Raw genomic sequence first — 18,975 nt, 5'->3', positions numbered from 1 at the left:
TGGGATAAGCTGCTCCTGTGGCAGTTAGAATCTGAGCCGTGATAGGTTGCTGTTCTGACACAGGTCATTAACATGAGCTCTGAGCTTTGATTGGTTACTATAGGCAATGAGTATAAGACGCTTATGTGTGAGGTAATATGGATAGACATACAGAGATAGGGCGAGATTTAACAGAAATGTCTGAGGTAAAACTGTTGCCTATGAAAGCCAATCAGAGAACAGCTGTAATTTTATAAACAGCTGTGGGAAAATGAAACTTGAGCTCTGATTGGTTGCCATGAACAACTAGAACAGTTCTGCTCTCAGACACTTCTGTTAAATCTCCCGCTGGATAAAGTGACATTCGAAGACAGAGACAGTCACAGGAATTAGAGTCAGAGACAGTCACTGAAATCAGATATATGTCCATCAAGTTCAACTGAGAAAGGCAAGGGGGTAAGAGAAAGTGACGTAAGGGAACACAATTCTATACAATAACATAGATGTCACATAATAATATTTTGCAGGCTATTTCACAGATTCACAGTTCTTACAGTACAGAAACCTTTCTTCTTGCTCCCTTGCCTTTTGATGTAATTTAACATGGAACACATTTTCACCATATTTCTTGTATAGACCCTTTATATATTTATATAAATTAATTAATTAAGTCCATCATCAGTTGTGCCCCCCTCCCTAATTTTTAAATGAGGAAAATTGTGTGCTCCTTTGGGCTGGTGACTGGCTGCCTTGAACAAATAGCTTAGAAAGAAAAAAGTGAGAATAAGGTAAATCTAAATCTATTATAGTAAATCTATTTAACCTCATCATGAAACCAGAATTATGCTTTAGATCCCTTTAACCTACAACCACAAGCAACAAGGTGCGTAGCAGAGGGTGCTTCCTCCCTACATTTGGGACGTCTCTTTTGTGTACATTTTTGAGGGTCCTGGCCACCACCGAGGTCAAATAGCTTTTTTTCATCAATGAAAGGTTTTCCAGTTGTTTGCATGAAAGCTGCTGATGTGTGCAGAGTGGCGCCCAATTAACACCTCCTAATAGCTGCTAAATACCGGCTAATTACTTGTTTCTTCACTGGTGAAAATTCATGTGAGATTCTAATAGCACATTATTTGCTAATAATTAGCCACGCACCCTTTCTGCTGACAGTTTTTAACCCGTCATGTGCCAGGAACTAGCAGGCACCATCTAGGTTCTCATAATCGCCATCCAGCAGGTGGACATCAAACACTAGAATAAAGCCACAAATGGTGACCAGAAGGTTTCACTAACTGGTGTTATTTATATTCATATTGATACTTATATAACAATTTCCTACAGGTATAAATAACAGTTTTTTAAAATTCTATATTATTACACGGATGATCAACCATGAGAATGTAATATAGAAACGTGATGTACTAGCCTTTTTGCTGTCGAGGTGAGCCATGAAGGTTCCCCTCTCCACCCCATCCCATTGAAATATATACTGCCACATTTACTATGGGTCGTCAGACTTTGCATATTCTTTTCAATGCAAACTGCTTGCACAGGTAATTTAAGAAGTGTCCGCACCAGAATTGTGTTGCACACAACTGTTTTGTGTTGTGGTTGCACTATGCATCACACAACTCAAATTTCTGCACTGAAGGGTGCGTTCCGGTGATCAGTCGGACCGTGTGCCAGACTTAACATACAAAGTCCGACAGAAATGTGTTGCATGTCCCATGTTAAAGGTGCACCAAAAAAGGGGTACACTCTGTCAGTGAAGTGCAAGGGGCACCAGATTATTGAAGAACGGGTGCCAGAACCTCTCCACACTTCACATGCAATTCCTCTCCACACAAACACTTTGCACTGTTCTTAGTAAACGTGCCCTATTATGTCATATGTTTAATGAAGCAGGTTGTCCATCCAGTTTCTTCCCGACCATGCTGGCAAATGATAAGAAACCAATCTTCGTTCAATATGCATTGTGAATAATTTTATGAGGAAAAATGTTTATTTATATCATGTTCTGGGGCACTTTCCAATGGATTCTGAACCCATAGATCATTAGATGAGCAGGAGCATATGTCTACAGAGCATCCACACCCCTTTACTTTTCAAGAAGTTTCCCCTTCACTCTGGTTAAAAGTAAAGGAGACATAAAGGCATGAGTACTCATGTGGGTATTAGAGGAAAAGAAAGGTAGGCACTCACCACGTTTTCTTAAAATTCTTCATTTATTCATACATCTTTAAAATTGGCACACACAGGGAGGGGAGAACATCATGCTACAGAGCGTTCCAGGGACGAGTCGTTTCGCGTTACTGTCAACGCTTCATCTTGTACTGTCACAGTCCATGCCTGCTGTTGCTGCCATCCTCTTGTTGCTGTTGCCCCCACTTCCCGACTTACTCCTCCGCATCCTTTGATCCTGTAGCAATATCCAGTTGCTGACCACGTGCTGCTGGGCTTACTCCCCTCTACTAACCTTGTAGCCAGTGTAGCCTCTTGCCTTTTATTATCCTGCTCCCGACCACTGGCTTCCTGTGAAAGGAGAGAATCCTGCTCAGCTACTTCTTCCATTTGGTTGATGGTGGCCTCTTCCTGAACTGAAAATTTTTGGACTCCTGAAGAAGGCATAAAATAACCAAATGACCTCTGGACATCTGGTTGAGAGAAAATAACTGAATACTTTCAGTATATACTATATGCATTTAAAAGGTATATGTCTCCCTTAGACCCATTTTACACAACTTTAATACTTCTACAATATACAGATTGTACTATGCACCTTCCATAGCAGATAAGCTGTCATCCCAGCTACTATTTGTTATGTGTCTTTGCCTCAGCATGGGAGAGGGAGGTACGGGACTTGCAAAATTAGCAGCTCGGAGCCCCGGACATCTTGTCCACACGCTCCGTTCTGTTAATAAGTTTCTTTTCGAGATAATCCTAGCGTGTTAAGACTAGAGACGGACAGCGCCAGGATCAAGATGAAGAGAAGTGGAGGTGAGTATTTCTAACCTTTTTTATGTTATTTTCAGTGATTAATTTCCTTTAAAGATTAGGACTGGGACCAAAATTCCAAAATATTATGAACTATAAGAACAGGTATATTCTTTCAGTTTTGAACACATTGGGACACATTTACTTACCTAGCCGCTGGAGTTCACCGAAAGTGCTTTTTCCAACTATAATGCACTGTGCTGCAATTCACTGAGATTGTGTGCCCGATATCGTGCATGTGTCACGTCCCCGCTCAGGTCCGACATAGTGCACCATCTTTTTGTGCATGTGGTACACGTAACTGCTTGGGCTTGCTGAAAGTTAAATCAGCGCTCATTCCGAATCAGTCGGATCGTCTGACGGCAGGCCCCCTGAAATTGCGTCGCATGGAAGCCAGCGCAGCTGCACCAAAAATGGAATGCTTGTGCCAAATTCAAGACACAGACACTTGTAAATACCTGTGCAAGCCATGTAATCCCCCAAAAAGGTGCATAGTCCGACCAAAGTGCGATCCGCGACCCTTAGTAAATGAGCCCCAAATTTATGAGAAGTGTCTTTTACTGAGCCTAACGTGACAAATAAGGAGCAGTGTCACTCTCTTTCAAGGTAAATAGTTCTGTTCTGCTCAGTAAAACGGTAAGGGACCAAATATATTTTCTTCTCTGCTGCTCAACTAGCCTTCTAATTTTTCATACTCGTTCCGCTTGAAATCTTGAGATTCTCCTATCCTATATAAATATTAATAAACCTTAAGTGCATAGATAGTACACACACAGCTACTTTGATGGATCTGTCAGAGCCAGGTATTTGATTTCATGCATGAATCTTTTTAACTGTGTCTGCCTGCATGTGTGTCTTTCACTTTGTGTGTTTGCCACCACATATCAAGTTTTAAATTACATATGGGCACCCACAGTAAAGTGCCACAACTCATATCCTGCTTATATTAGAACAGCTCAGTTTTGTTATGCTTTGTATATGGGCACTAAAAAGTACTATAGCACTTACCTTGCATACATGTGCACTGTAAAGAACTACTACTATTACATATATATGTGGCCAATCACAGTACAACTATTCATATACTGTATATACAGGAACATAGATCTGCTATTCTTATCCTGCATGTATGGACACAGCAGAGTATTACTACTTTTATCTTAAATAAATGGAAACAGCTCAGTACTACTACTCATATCCTGCATATATGGGAACAGCTCAGTACTGTTATGCCTTGTATATGGGCACTAAAAAGTACTATAGCACTTACCTTGCATATATGTGCACTGTTCAGAACTACTACAATTACATATGTATGTGGCCCAGCACCGTACAACTATTCATATACTGTATATACAGGAACATAGATCTGCTATTGTTATCCTGCATGTATGGACACAGCAGAGTATTACTACTCTTATCTTAAATATATAGACCAGCTCAGTACTACTATTCATATCCTGCATATATAGGAACAACACATGATTACTATTCATATCCTACATTTATAGAAACAGCACATAACTGCTACTTTTATCCTGCACGTATGTGCACAATTGCAGCCAATTGGTAAGCTCAAATAAGTTTGTTTTTGCTCATTAATGTACACTCTGCACCCCATCTTGAGAAAAAACAGAAATGTAGATATTTTTGCTAATTTTTTTAAACAAAAAAATTAAAATATCACATGGTCTTAAGTATTCAGACCCTGTGCTGTGACACTCATATGCTGTAACTCACATGCTGTCCATTTCCTTCTGATCCTCCTTGAGATGGTTCTAATCCTTCACTGGAGTCCAGCTGTTTTTAATTAGACTGATTGGAATTCATTAGGAAATCAAGACTATAGAAGACCTCACAGCTCACAGTGCATGTCAGAGCACATGAGAATCAAGAGGTTTAAGGAACTGTCTAAGGAGCTCAGAGACAGAATTGTGGCAAGAGCTGGCCTAGAATACAAAAGAATATCTGCAACACTTTAGGTGGCACAGTGGCCTCCATAATCATTTCATGGAAGAAGTTGGGATAACCACAACTCTTCCTCAACCTGGCCAAACTAAGCAATCATAGGAGAAGAGCCCCAAGATAACTGTGGCTGAGCTCAAGAGATGCAGTAGGGAGATGGGAGAAAGGTAAGCAAAGTCAAGTATCACTTTAGCTACCACCAGTCGGGGGTTTATGGGAGAGTGTGCCGAGTGAAGCCTCTCCTCATCACAAGACATATAAAAGCCTGTTTACAGTTAGGAACATAACAGTACTAATACTACTCTTATCCTGCATATAAAGGAACAGCACAGTACTACTTATCCGATCCTGCATATAAGGGAACAGCACAGAACTGCTACTCCTATCATGTATATTATGTATATACTTGCACAGCACAGTACTACTACTCATATCCTGAGTAAATAGGACCACACAGGACAGCTACTTTTATTCTACATTTATGGAAACAGCACAGAACTGCAACATCTATCATTTATATGTGCTGGATTGCAGATACAAACAGACATTTCTATAATTGTTACATTTGTTCAATGTTAAAATGAAAACAGAAAGGTCCCGTCATAGGGTTACTGACGTTTTATCTATGAACTAGGTTCTGATACTGTATATATGATGTAATTGTCAAACTATTCAGAAAAATGTGACTAGTCCATTCATTTTCATAGATCTCAGGTTCCATAGTCTTTACCCACCCCTGATTGTAGTAGTTATAGTCTTGTCCATATGAGGCAGCATTGCAGCATTTATATTCTGATACATAGAAGGCAGAATTGTAGTAGTTATATTTTCTGGTAAATGGATATATATATATAATGGTAAAGATGACATTATTCTTGGTGTTATTCTGTGAGATGAGTGGGGAGGATATTGCCACTACTACTATCAGGTATAAGTTCTCTGACGCCTCCAAGTAGAAGTTTAACCTGTAGATCTCAGCAGAAGTGAGAGGCGTCATAGGGAGATTTGTATTGGAGCTGAGACTCTTCAAAGTCTCTCCGTTTTCTTCTGACATGTGATGTTACATTGAGGCTGCCGGCGGCGCACTACCTCAGCATCTTCAGTGCCGCCTTCTATAGTGTTACAGTACTGAGAATATACAGAGAATCTGCTTCCTATGAGTTGCTTGCTGTGGGGAAATATAAGATAAAGTAAGGCAAGATATAACTTCATTAATCCCTGTGGGGAAATTACAATGAGGTTGTAGCAGCTCAGCACAATTACCAACACATAATAAGCATAAATACCAAATACTCTATGCAAATAATAAAAAACAACATGACAGCCAGTACATGTCTACTCAATAATAACAAATACAGATAGAGTACATTATAGTTAATACATAGTATTCACTGAATTATTAAACACCTCACTAAAAACCCATACAATACTCCTACCATAGCTCACTTGGAAAGAACCACAGGGAACCATTATACTATAGAATTGCTATTGGTACCTACCTGAATCTAATATGGAAAAAGTTTCACTCCACAGTAAGGAACTGGCCGGTATTATGCAAACTTTAAAGAAAACCAACTTTTCCACAGCATTCTCTAAAGTTTCGAGTGAACAATAAGCTGTTGTCATGGCAAAAAGAAAATTTTTTTTACTTCTGCAGTTTTCAGAATTGGGGCATTAAAAAAACTTCTGGTCCTTGAAAGGTCATGAAATCAGGTAAATATTGCATTCTGAGATGAAAAACAACACACAATGGGGGACACTAATCATAGTTTTAAGACTGTTTCTAGCTTTTTTGCGCAATAATCTGGCACAGTTCGTTAATTTGATACTTTTTGCCCATTTGTCAAAAGACACTCTTAGGTGTTATCTAAAACATTCATTTCATTTTATTAAAAAACACATTATAATTGACGCTGCAAAAGATTAATGAATATTAATAATCTACAATTTTTCGCAGACTAAGTGTGATCTATATAATTATATGTAGGGGTTTGTTTCATGGATGGGACGTATGTGACAAGATGATTTAACTATAGGGGGTGTCACCTTTTTATTAGTGACTGAGCATGAGAGCTTTAGATATCACCAAATTGCAAGCAAGTAGTAAATGGTTTTACAAAATAAAGTGAATCCTATTTCTTCTTCAGTGTCAATAAACACGATAACATACAGAAAATTAATTATGGAAGGATGGATCTGAGGGGTGAAATTCATGCCAATTTCATTGTGATTGAAAGTTTTCACAAATTGATCAAAGATGTCCAGAAGATAAGGAAATCTTCAATATACAGTATCTACCCCAAAAAAGAATATTATCTGTAAAGTAAGTGAGTGCATAATTGAAAACATCTGTAGCTTCCCACCACCCGAGAAATAGATTGGCATAAGTGGCTGCACATATCGTGCCCATGGCGGTGCCCTTCACCTGATGGTAAAAGGTACTGCTGAACAAAAAATAGTTGTGTTTTAACAAAAAAACAAGAAAGGTTAAAGTGAATTGGTTATGATTAGAGATGAGCGAGCACTAAAATGCTCGGGTACTCGTTATTCGAGACGAACTTTTCCCGATGCTCGAGTGCTCGTCTCGAATAACGAGCCCCATTGAAGTCAATGGGAGACTCGAGCATTTTTCAAGGGGACCAAGGCTCTGCACAGGGAAGCTTGGCCAAACACCTGGAAACCTCAAAAAAGGATGGAAACACCACGGAAATGGACAGGAAACAGCAGCAGCATGCATGGATGCCTCTGAGGCTGCTTAAACGCACCATTATGCCAAAATTATGGGCAACAGCATGGCCATGACAGAGTGACAGAATAAAGCTAGATAGCATCTAAAACATCCAATAATTGACCCTGACACTATAGGGGACGGCATGCAGAGGCAGCGGCAGCAGCGGCAGGCTAGAGAGTGGCATGGCGACATACCCTAAATGGACTCAGGCTTCAAACCAATGGGTGGCAGAGAGGAACCAAAGGAGGTGAGCAAGAAGCGCTGAAATTATTTCCTCTGTGAACAAAAGGTTGACGGTATATTTAGTCGATAACACAGCATGGTGGTGACATAGTGACCAAGTTCCATAACGTATCTGGTGAAACACCCGAAAAATGAGCCTGACACAGCTCGTTTGATAAGGAGACGACATTTGGAGGCGCTTCTATGATTGCAACTGCAGGTCTCCAGCATGGCGGCGACAGACGCGCCGAGTTCCACTATGTATGTGGTGAAACACCTGAAAATTCTGCCTGACACAGCTCGTTTGATAAGGGGACCATGTATGGAGGCAGTGAACTAGTAGTAGATTAAAGGTGCTGCAGTTAAAATTATGTTAGTTGGATCTTGGGATGGAGCTGGCGCTCCGCTGCCAGGCGAGCTTTCGCCAATCCAAGCCCCTGTCTCTAGGCTACTCCCCAAACAGCACTTCTAAGAACCTTTTGTATAAGATCAAGTGTAGTAGCGTTCTTATAAGTTTGGGATATGGCGGGTGAGGGGAATGTAAACAGATGCGCAAGAAGCGCTGAAATAGTATCGGTTAATCATAAAAGTTTGCCAGTATATTTTGTGGATAACACAGCAGGGTGGCGACAAAGTTAACAACTTTGATGTGGAATCCATGAAAACAACCCAAATTTCTGCCTGACACACCTCGTTTGATAAGGGGACGATGTATGGAGGCAGCTATATGGACGACTTTTGGAGGTAGCAATGGAGACAACGTGTAGAGGCTGCTATGGAGACAATTTAATTTGGATAGTGCCTGTATGTGGCAGCCCAAAAACGTTTTCAAACCAGAGGAGCAGGTAGGTGGCTCTCCAGAAAAATGAAATAGATTGAGTGCCTGTATGTGGCAGTCCAAAAAAGTTTTCAAACCAGAGGAGCAGGTAGGTGGCCCTCCAGAAAAATTGAATAGATTGAGTGCCTGTATGTGGCAGTGCCAAAAATTGTTTAAAACAGAGGACCGGGTAGGTGGCCCTCCAGAAAAATTAAATGCATAGAGTACTATAGCTAGAGCCAGTGGGCCCTGTCAAAAAATAGCCAGTTTCCTCTGCTTTAGTGTACAAAGAGGAGGAGAAGAAGGAAAATGAGGAGGAGGAGTGCATAAATTATTCAGGTTGAGCTTCCTTCACCTGGTGGAGATTGGAAATTATGAGAAATCCAGGCTTTATTCATCTTAATAAGCGTCAGCCTGTCAGCGCTGTCAGTCGACAGGCGTGTACGCTTATCGGTGATGATGCCACCAGCTGCACTGAAAACCCGCTCGGACAAGACGCTAGCGGCAGGGCAGGCAAGAACCTCCAAGGCGTACAGCGCCAGTTCGTGCCACATGTCCAGCTTTGAAACCCAGTAGTTGTAGGGAGCTGTGTGATCATTTAGGACGATGGTATGGTCAGCTACGTACTCCCTCACCATCTTTCTGTAAAGATCAGCCCTACTCTGCCGAGACTGGGGACAGGTGACAGTGTCTTGCTGGGGTGACATAAAGCTGGCAAAAGCCTTGTAAAGCGTACCCTTGCCAGTGCTGGACAAGCTGCCTGCTCGCCTACTCTCCCTCGCTACTTGTCCAGCAGAACTACGCACTCTGCCGCTAGCGCTATCAGAAGGGAAATACTGTTTCAGCTTGTGCATCAGGGCCTGCTGGTATTCATGCATTCTCACACTCCTTTCCTCTCCAGGGATGAGAGTGGAAAGATTTTGCTTGTACCGTGGGTCCAGGAGAGTGAATACCCAGTAATCGGTGCTGGAATAAATTCTTTGAACGCGAGGGTCACGGGATAGGCAGCCTAGCATGAAATCTGCCATATGCGCCAGAGTACCAACGCGCAAGAATTTACTCCCCTCACTGGCCTGACTGTCCATTTCCTCCTCCTCCAACTCCTCTTCTTCTGCCCATACACGCTGAACAGTGAAGGACTGAACAATGGTCCCCTCTTGTGTCTCGCCAACATTCTCCTCCTCTTCCTCCTCATCCTCCTCCACCTCCTCCGATATGCGCTGAGAAACAGACCTGAGGGTGCTTTGGCTATCAACAAGGGAATCTTCTTCCCCCGTCTCTTGTGACGAGCGCAAAGCTTCCGACTTCATGCTGATCAGAGAGTTTTTCAACAGGCCAAGCAGCGGGATGGTGAGGCTGATGATGGCGGCATCGCCACTGACCATCTGTGTTGACTCCTCAAAGTTACTCAGCACCTGACAGATATCAGACATCCACGTCCACTCCTCATTGTAGACTTGAGGAAGCTGACTGACCTGACTACCAGTTCTGGTGGAAGTTGACATCTGGCAGTCTACAATCGCTCTGCGCTGCTGGTAAACTCTGGATAACATGGTTAATGTTGAATTCCACCTCGTTGGCACGTCGCACAACAGTCGGTGAGCGGGCAGTTGGAGGCGGCGCTGCGCTGCCCTGAGCGTGGCAGCATCTGTGCTGGACTTCCTGAAATGCGCACAGATGCGGCGCACCTTTGTGAGCAAATCAGACAGATTGGGGTATGTCTTGAGGAAACGCTGAACTATCAGATTTAACACATGGGCCAGGCATGGCACATGTGTCAGTCTGCCGAGTTGCAGAGCCGCCACCAGGTTACGGCCGTTGTCACACACAACCATGCCTGGCTTCAGGTTCAGCGGTGCCAGCCACAGATCAGTCTGCGCCGTGATGCCCTGTAATAGTTCTTGGGCGGTGTGCCTTTTATCGCCTAGGCTCAGCAGTTTGAGCACCGCCTGCTGTCACTTAGCGACGGCACTGCTGCTGTGCCTAGAGCTAGCGACTGATGGCGCCATGCCCACGGATGGTAGTTCGGAGGAGGAGGTGGAGGAGGTGTGGGAGGAGGAGGAGGCATAGTAGGCCTGAAAGACTTGGACCAAGGTAGGCCCCGCAATCCTCGGCGTCGGCAGTATATGACCAGCCGCAGGGTCAGACTCGGTCCCAGCCTCCACCAAGTTAACCCAATGTGCCGTCAGCGATATATAGTGGCCCTGCCCGGCAGCACTCGTCCACGTGTCCGTGGTCAGGTGGACTTTGTCAGAAACGGCGTTGGTCAGGGCACGGATGATGTTGTCTGACACGTGCTGGTGCAGGGCTGGGACGGCACATCGGGAAAAGTAGTGGCGGCTGGGGACCGAATACCGAGGGGCGGCCGCCGCCATGAGGTTGCGAAAGGCCTCGGACTCTACCAGCCTATAGGGCAGCATCTCCAGGCTAAGCAATCTGGAGATGTGGACATTAAGGGCTTGGGCGTGCGGGTGGGTTGCACTATATTTCCTTTTCCGCTCCAGCGTCTGGGGTATGGAGAGCTGAACGCTGGTGGATGCTGTGGAGGATCGTGGAGGCGACGATGGGGTTTTTGGGCCAGGGTCCTGGGCAGGGGGCTGACTATCAGCTGACACAGGGGAAGGAGCAGTGGTGTGCACGGCCGGAGGTGAACGGGCTTGGTGCCACTGAGTGGGGTGTTTAGCATTCATATGCCTGCGCATACTGGTGGTAGTTAAGCTAGTAGTGGTGGAACCCCTGCTGATCCTGGTTTGGCAAAGGTTGCACACCACAGTCCGTCGGTCATCCGGTGTTTCCTTAAAGAACCTCCAGACTTCTGAAAATCTATCCCTCGCCGCGGGAGCCCTCGCCACGGGAGCTTCACTACGTGACACATTTGGCGCTGATGCACCAGCTCTGGCCCTGCCTCTCCGTCTGGCCCCACCACTGCCTCTTCCAACCTGTTCTGGTCGAGGACTCTCCTCCGTCTCAGAAGCTTTGTGTTCACCCGGCCTCTCAACCCAGCTTGGGTCTGTCACCTCATCATCCTCCGATCCCTCAGTCTGCTCCCCCCTCGGACTTGCTGCCCTGACAACAACTTCACCACTGTCTGACAACCGTGTCTCCTCATCGTCGGACACCTCTTTACACACTTCTTCCACTACCTCAAGAAGGTCATCATCACCCACAGACTGCGACTGGTGGAAAACCTGGGCATCGGAAAATTGCTCAGCAGCAACCGGACAAGTGGTTTGTGACTGTGGGAAGGGTCCAGAAAACAGTTCCTCAGAGTATGCCGGTTCAAATGCCAAATTTTCCTGGGAGGGGGCAGACTGGGGGGGAGGAGGCTGAGGTGCAGGAGCTGGAGGAGTGCCGATTTCGGTGACATGGGTGGACTGCGTGGAAGACTGACTGGTGGACAAATTGCTCGAAGCATTGTCGGCAATCCACGACATCACCTGTTCGCACTGTTCTGGCCTCAACAGTGCTCTACCACGAGTCCCAGTAACTTCAGACATGAACCTAGGGAGTATAGCTCTGCGGCGTTCCCCTGCTCCCTCATCAGCAGGTGGTGTCTCACCCCGCCCAGGACCACGGCCTCTGACCCCTGCAGTAGTTGGACGCCCACGTCCCCGCCCTCATCCTCTACCCCTAGCCCTCGGGTTAAACATTTTGAAAATGAAAGTTATAACTTTAATTTTTTTTTTACTTTTTTTTTGTGTCTTTTTTTTTTTTTGTGTTTTTTAGTTTTTAAAACCAAACGATGCTATCCTATTGCTATGGCTATTTTCTAGCCAACTATGAAAGCACACTGCTATGCCAGATGAGGTGACGCTGAGTTATGAAAAAATAAACGTAAAATAAAAAGTAAATGGCAGACTGTGCCTAATTGAAATCCAACCCCTAATAAATTGCTCCACTTCGGTCTTTGCGATGGATATGTGCGTCACTAAGCGCTAAACACAACGGTCGCAAGTCTCGCTGCAAATTCCTCACAATATGGTAGTAGATGCACTACAGCAAGGCCAGCCACCAGCAGATCAACCAGAAATAAAATATATAACGCTATTATAGGCGTAAGTAAGCCGTTTGGATTCTCCTATGGCAGCGATGGCGAACCTATGGCACGCGTGCCAGAGAGGGCACGCAGAGCCCTCACCGCTGGCACGCGCCCCATCCTCCCAACCACTGCCAGGTGCGGACAACCACTGTCCACACCTGGTTGTCATGGCTGTTAGCAGTATCGGAGCTGCGCTCCGATAATGCTAACAGCCATGACAGAGCAGGGCGCTGACACTGCCTGCTGTCACTCTGATCACTGCAGCGCACAGGACGGTAAGCATCCCCGCGCTGGCAGCGAAATGATGTCATTACGCTGCCAGCGCTGGGCACCTTACTCCGTGTGCGCTGCAGTGATCAGCCGGAGGAACGAGTCTGAGGTGAGTGTATTTATTTTTTAAATTCAGCGCATCCACGCATCCTGCCCGCTCCCGCACCTCCCATAAAACTCCGCCCGCAACCGGGCCGAAACTCACGGCCCAAACTGCGCCCGCTACCACAAGCCCCCCCCCGGCGCGCCCGAACCCCCGCCTGTTATGCCCGCTACCGCAACCCGCCGCCCCCCCCCCCCCCGCAAGGACTCCGGCCGTTCTCACTCCCCCCCCCCCTTCCCCCGCTCAACTCCGGTCACTGCCCCCCATCACCCCCTCCCCTGGAACTCATGCCTCATAACCACACTGAAACGAACTCCAGATGCTGCACCCCGACCCCCCCCCCCCCCTGGAACAACAGACACCTGAGCAAGAGTAAGTAACATATGTATTTTTATGTATGTAATTATGTATATGCATATTATATTATATATTTATATGTGCATTTATATATACCTGTGTGAGGGCTTATTTTTTGCATAACATATTTTACTTCTCATTTATTATTCCATGTCGTGTACTGGGAAGCTGGATTTTAATACTTTCGCTGTGCGCTCCAAATCATTTGTCTCCTTTATTCTTTGGTTCGGTCCTATCGCAGTGATACCAGATTTGTAGGTTTTATTGTGTTTTAATGCTTTTTCTATAATTAAAACAGTGTACGAAAAAGAAAATAGTTTCGCCGCCTTGTGACGCTAATAACTTTAGTGCACGGAGCTGGGGAGGGGTGATTTTTTTGCTTAATGAGCCGTTGTTTTCATTGCTACCATTTTGAGGTCTGCGTAACCTTTTGATAACTTTTTATTACTCTTTTATGTGATGTAAAATGGTGTAAAAGTGGCGTTTCAGTGTGTATAGGACTGCTGGAATCCGAGCTCAGGCAATCCTGTGTAAATTGATTCTAAACTAAACCGTCAGTTTTCTGGTTAAATAGCCGTACTGGCACTTTGCGATAAGTAATAAGGTTTTGGGTTGCAGTTTGGGCACTCGGTCTCTAAAAGGTTCGCCATCACTGTCCTATGGCTATTTTCTAGACAACTATGAAAGCACACTGCTATGCCAGATGAGATGACGCTGAGTTATCAAAAAATAAACGTAAAATAAAAAGAAACTGGCAGACTGTGCCTAATTGAAATCAAACCCCTAATAAATTGTCCCACTTTGGTGTTTGAGGTGGATATGTGTGTCACTAAGAGCTAAACACAACGGTAGCAAGTCCCCCTGCAAATTCCTCACAATATGGTACTAGCTGCAAATAAAAAAAAAAATGTATAACGTTATTGTAGCCCTAAGAAGGACTGTTGGGTTCTTGTAGAATCACTCCTGCCTAACACTATTCTAATAGAACAGCCTAACGCTTTCCCTGACCAGCAGCAGCTCTCTCCCTAGCGGCACCCAGACACAGAATGATCCGAGCAGCGCAGGCAGGGGCTAGTCTATTCCAGGGTCACCTGATCTGGCCAGCCAACCACTGCTATCGACGTGTAAGGGTACCACGTCATGCTGGGTGGAGTGCAGAGTCTCCTCTTTAACCTCTTTAACATAGGTTATTGTAAAAATGTGGGCGTACTTTTTGATCTTAGTTTCAAAGGTGCGAGTGGGGAGGTTTATACCCCGTGGGGTTATAATATTTTTTTGTTCTAAATCCAATAAAGTATGTAAAGCTCTATCATTGCTTTGATTAGCTGTTTCAAGCTCACAGGTTTCTTTTAAATGTTGTTTAGGTAAGGCCAGTTTTCTGGCAAACAAGTTTATATCCTTCACCCAAAGGAAGTTATCAAATGCTGGGGTTTGAGTGAATAATAACCCTTTTCTCAAAAGTTTCAACTCATTTCCGTCGAGGACATGTGATGATAAATTTATCACCAGTTTAACCTCCTCGTTTATGGCCATCAGTTCCTCAAAAGTCATGTTTTTCTTTTCCCATTTTTCCCGGTTTCTGAGTTGCATATTTGGGGCTGGTGGGACTAAAAAAAGACATTTTGGGTATAGGACCTGTATTTGGAGCATTTGGCATTAGTCTGTTCTGTGATGTCATTAGTTGCCTCACCCCCATAAGGCATTCACGGGAATATGTCCTATTGGAAAAGGTGTCGCGATTACATGAGGCATATCGGTTAGTGTTTGGGGGATTGTTCCCCCTATGGTTGGGGTCGACAGAGTTGTAGTTAAGGGTAAAGAAGAGGAAGAATGTAAAATACCTCCACCCAGTGTCTTGTGGGGGAATATTTTGGGTTTGCCATTTTTCAATTCTGCTGTTGTTGTAACTTTTTTATTATTATTATTTTGTTGGCCTCACTTATATTTATTAAACTTCCTTTTAACGCCAGTCCCTTCGCGTGTTCTGTGGTAATCTGATTGTCTTTCTTCGGATGATGATAGGCCGGATTCCAAGATATCCGTATAGGTAGCAGATCTGTTATTATGATGTGTTAGGTTCCTCTGGTATATTTGCCCTGTTTCTAAACCACCACAGTCACGTATGAATTTCCGATGTTTACTTTCTTTTATACTGTTAGTTAAAGATGTCAAATTCTTTTGTCATTTGTTTTCTAGATTTTGGAACTCTGGATTACTATTAAAACTCTGAATTTCTCTAATCTCGCTGTCCAGTTTTTCACTCGTGTAAGTATTAGATTAAGTGCAACGGGTATTCAGTGAGTAGCTGCTGCCAATCCTTTATGAATTCATCGTCATATTGAGAAGAATTAGGAGACTACTAACTCACTACTTCCCAGGTAGATGGTAGCATAAGGATTTGTTATTTGGCGCAAAATTTACACCAGTCCCACCCTGGTCTGTGTTGCGACTTTTGATGGTGTTTTTGTGACTTTCCATGCAACTGTCGTAAACAGAAAAAATCACTTATTTATCAAGGACCAAAGCCACTTTAACGAGTCTGACAGCAGCGGAGCTCCAAAGACATAGAACTGTCATAAGGAGCTGGCATGATGATAAGTTTTCCTCAGTGTGTTTGTTATTATTAGACCATAATATTGAAAGTGTTTGTAAATTACCTGTAATATAACATGTTTTATATCACTGTAAAACGGAATAAACGCTAGATAATGTAGCTTTGGTATAAACACAAATAATTCTATTGATAATATAATATTCCATCTATCTATGTCAGGTCAAAGAGGTTGTCAAAACCCCACATCCTTATACAGACATAATTGATGACATCATTAGTGACAATGCTACTTTATGTGATCTACACATCTTATATACAGCAATAACCGTGTTTCACCTACTACTGCTGACAACTAGTGCCTAAATAACAAATTGTTACTTTTATAGCGCCATCATATTCCTTAGGCACCCCAGGGATGAACCTGGCCCCTCTGCTGCCTGAGGTGACCTGTAGAAAGACCCCCCAACTTGATCAAATACTTATACCCCTTTAATGCCGCAGCCCTTTTCACTCCTCTCTTTCCACAAGCCTTATCCTGGTTTATTTTTCCTTTCCAGGGCTGTATGAGGCTTGTTATCAGTTAACAGGGAGCAAAATGCGCATTGGGGTGTCGGACAGTGTGGACTGGTTGGGCAATGTGGCGTCTTGTGGGTATTTGTCAGCTTCACTGTAAGGTGGACATATCTTGATGGCTCAGAGGTATATGTTTGGGATATTGGCATTAATATTTGTTTTGATATAATAATACGCTGCCTTTTTTCTATCTGAATTTCAGCCCTAGTAGTCTGAGGATTGCGACCAGCGCCTTTATCTACATTTATTTGTCGCCCTTCTAGTGATGTACACACTGTCCGTGTTGTGTTTTGTTTGCTATTTTAGATGTCAGTAATACAATATTCACCCTGTGGTTGGAGATTTTTTGGTTTTCTACTGAGGAAAGCAATGTGTGCATAATGCACACATTTCATTGTGTTTTTGCAGTGATTTACGGCAAAAACACAAACTGACAGTGCCCTCAGTAATGCCTCCAAGATGCCGCCCCTTGTCATCCAACAGGGGTGCCTTCCCGGGGGCACATATACAAACAAAATAAGACATTACAATAATATAATGGTGAGATGAAACTATAGGAATAAGAACCCTACTCACAAGAGCTTCCACTCTATGAATTATGTCTGAGAAGATGTCACAACCCAGCCTTGTGTTACTAATATCACATACTAAATAGTAATACTATGCAGGTTATACTTAGGGTCCTCATGATTACATGTATAATCTATAAAGAATGTACCTTTCTTAAACACTTTTTCAACTGTTCCTTGGTTACAGTCTATTAAGTTAGTTTTAGTGGAAGATTGTTTTCATAAATATCCATTGTGGGTATTACCACCGTCAGGTTTTGCCCCTCTTTAGACAACCTCGGGTTAACTGGCTAATATAATCCAGCTCAAAGAAATCACACCAAGACAGAAGTATGGTATAAGATCTCTCCGTAGACACCTGATGCTATGCAAGGCTAGGCAGATGATGTGGGCACTCTGTTAAAACACTGTATCCACTAGTCATTAAAGGAAATCTACCATCAAAATCAAACAGGACACTTACTCATAGATCCAGGAACTGTGACTGTGGTTATATTTTTATATTTGCTATCCATAGCCTCCCTCCTTCTAAAACCAACTTTTTAAATTATGCTAATGAACCAGATAGGTTTAGGGGTGTTACCAGAGCCCCTCCATGCTACAGATTCACAGGCTGTTACAGTGTGAAAGGAGCACCTCTGCCTCCCACTGTGTGTTAAAACTGTGAGATTACAGGGAGGGAGAGATGGGGGAAGTGGTGAGGAAGCAGTGGGGGAGAATGAAACAATGTAACAGCCTGTGAAGTTACAGCATGGAGGGGCTCTGACAACCAGGCTCAGGCTAATTTGCATAATCTTAAGAGTTTACTTTTGGAGGAAGGAGGCCATGGCTAACAATTATATAAGAGGATTACCACAGTCACACTGCCTGGTGTCCTTGGTTTATGCTTGATATTGATGATAGATTTCCTTTGAGTTATTTATACACCATTCTAGACAGAAGCAGTATATATTGTACTTTAGTATTTTCATATGTAATATAGAAGAATGAGAGTCTTCATTTTTACATAAAGCCTCTATTTGTAGAGTGCAGCACTTCAGCCGTACATGTTATTTGTCTGTCTATACATCATGCCAATATAATGTTTATTGTTGACAACTACAATGTAAGTGGATATTAAGCTGACTAGGATACTACAGCGACCTGCGGGAAACGGCTCATATGGAACGTCAACAACATCTTGAACAAGTTGCTTTGTGTAGGCAGGAAAATAAAATCCATCTCTGATATGTGTCAGGCAATGTAAAGCTGCTGCTACATAAAGCTTATTTACATGAAGCTGCTGGAACGCTGAATGACAATTATAACGTATTCCTTCCTACACAGAATTACTGGAGCAGGACCAACAGATCTGCTGAGAGATGGCGGCAGACGAGGCATGTGATCAGCAGCAGCTCTGTGTACTGCTGGAGAAGGCCGCAGAGCCTACAGGAACCAGGCGACTTACATGTATCTATCACCAGTAGGATACCCCAAGTCAACTGATGAATAACATGATGTAAGGAGGGCCTCAGGGAGCATTCTACGATACGGTGGTTCCCATTTCTGAATTCAGAGTTCTTGGGCTGCTCAAAAATATCCCCTAATTTGGGATGTACCGTATATACCGGCGTATAAGACGACTTTTGAAGACTGAAAAATCTTCAGTCTGGTCTGGGGTCGTCTTATACGCCGGTAATGTTTCTTCTCACCTTTTCCGTGATCCACTGAAGCTCCGCTGCTACGCTCCGGCCGCCGGTGACAGCTACGTGGGTGCCGGCGTCGCAAAGAATACGACGTCGGCACGCGGCTGACGTCATATT

At 43.8% G+C, this 18,975-nt stretch overlaps 1 long non-coding RNA gene across 1 annotated transcript; it reads left to right on the top strand.

Moving 5' to 3' along the window:
• The first annotated feature begins 299 nt into the window (after positions 1–299).
• On the top strand, positions 300–18,764 carry LOC140068839 (uncharacterized). The gene is made up of 3 exons (XR_011848584.1): positions 300–435; positions 15,674–15,742; positions 18,500–18,764. It is a non-coding gene; the product is annotated as an uncharacterized lncRNA (long non-coding RNA).
• Positions 18,765–18,975: the final 211 nt, after the last annotated feature.

Source organism: Engystomops pustulosus, chromosome 7, assembly GCF_040894005.1.
Source record: "Engystomops pustulosus chromosome 7, aEngPut4.maternal, whole genome shotgun sequence".
Taxonomy (NCBI): domain Eukaryota; kingdom Metazoa; phylum Chordata; class Amphibia; order Anura; family Leptodactylidae; genus Engystomops; species Engystomops pustulosus.
The sequence above is the reverse complement of the archived record's forward strand: the minus strand, read 5'-3'. Positions and strand labels throughout refer to the sequence as shown.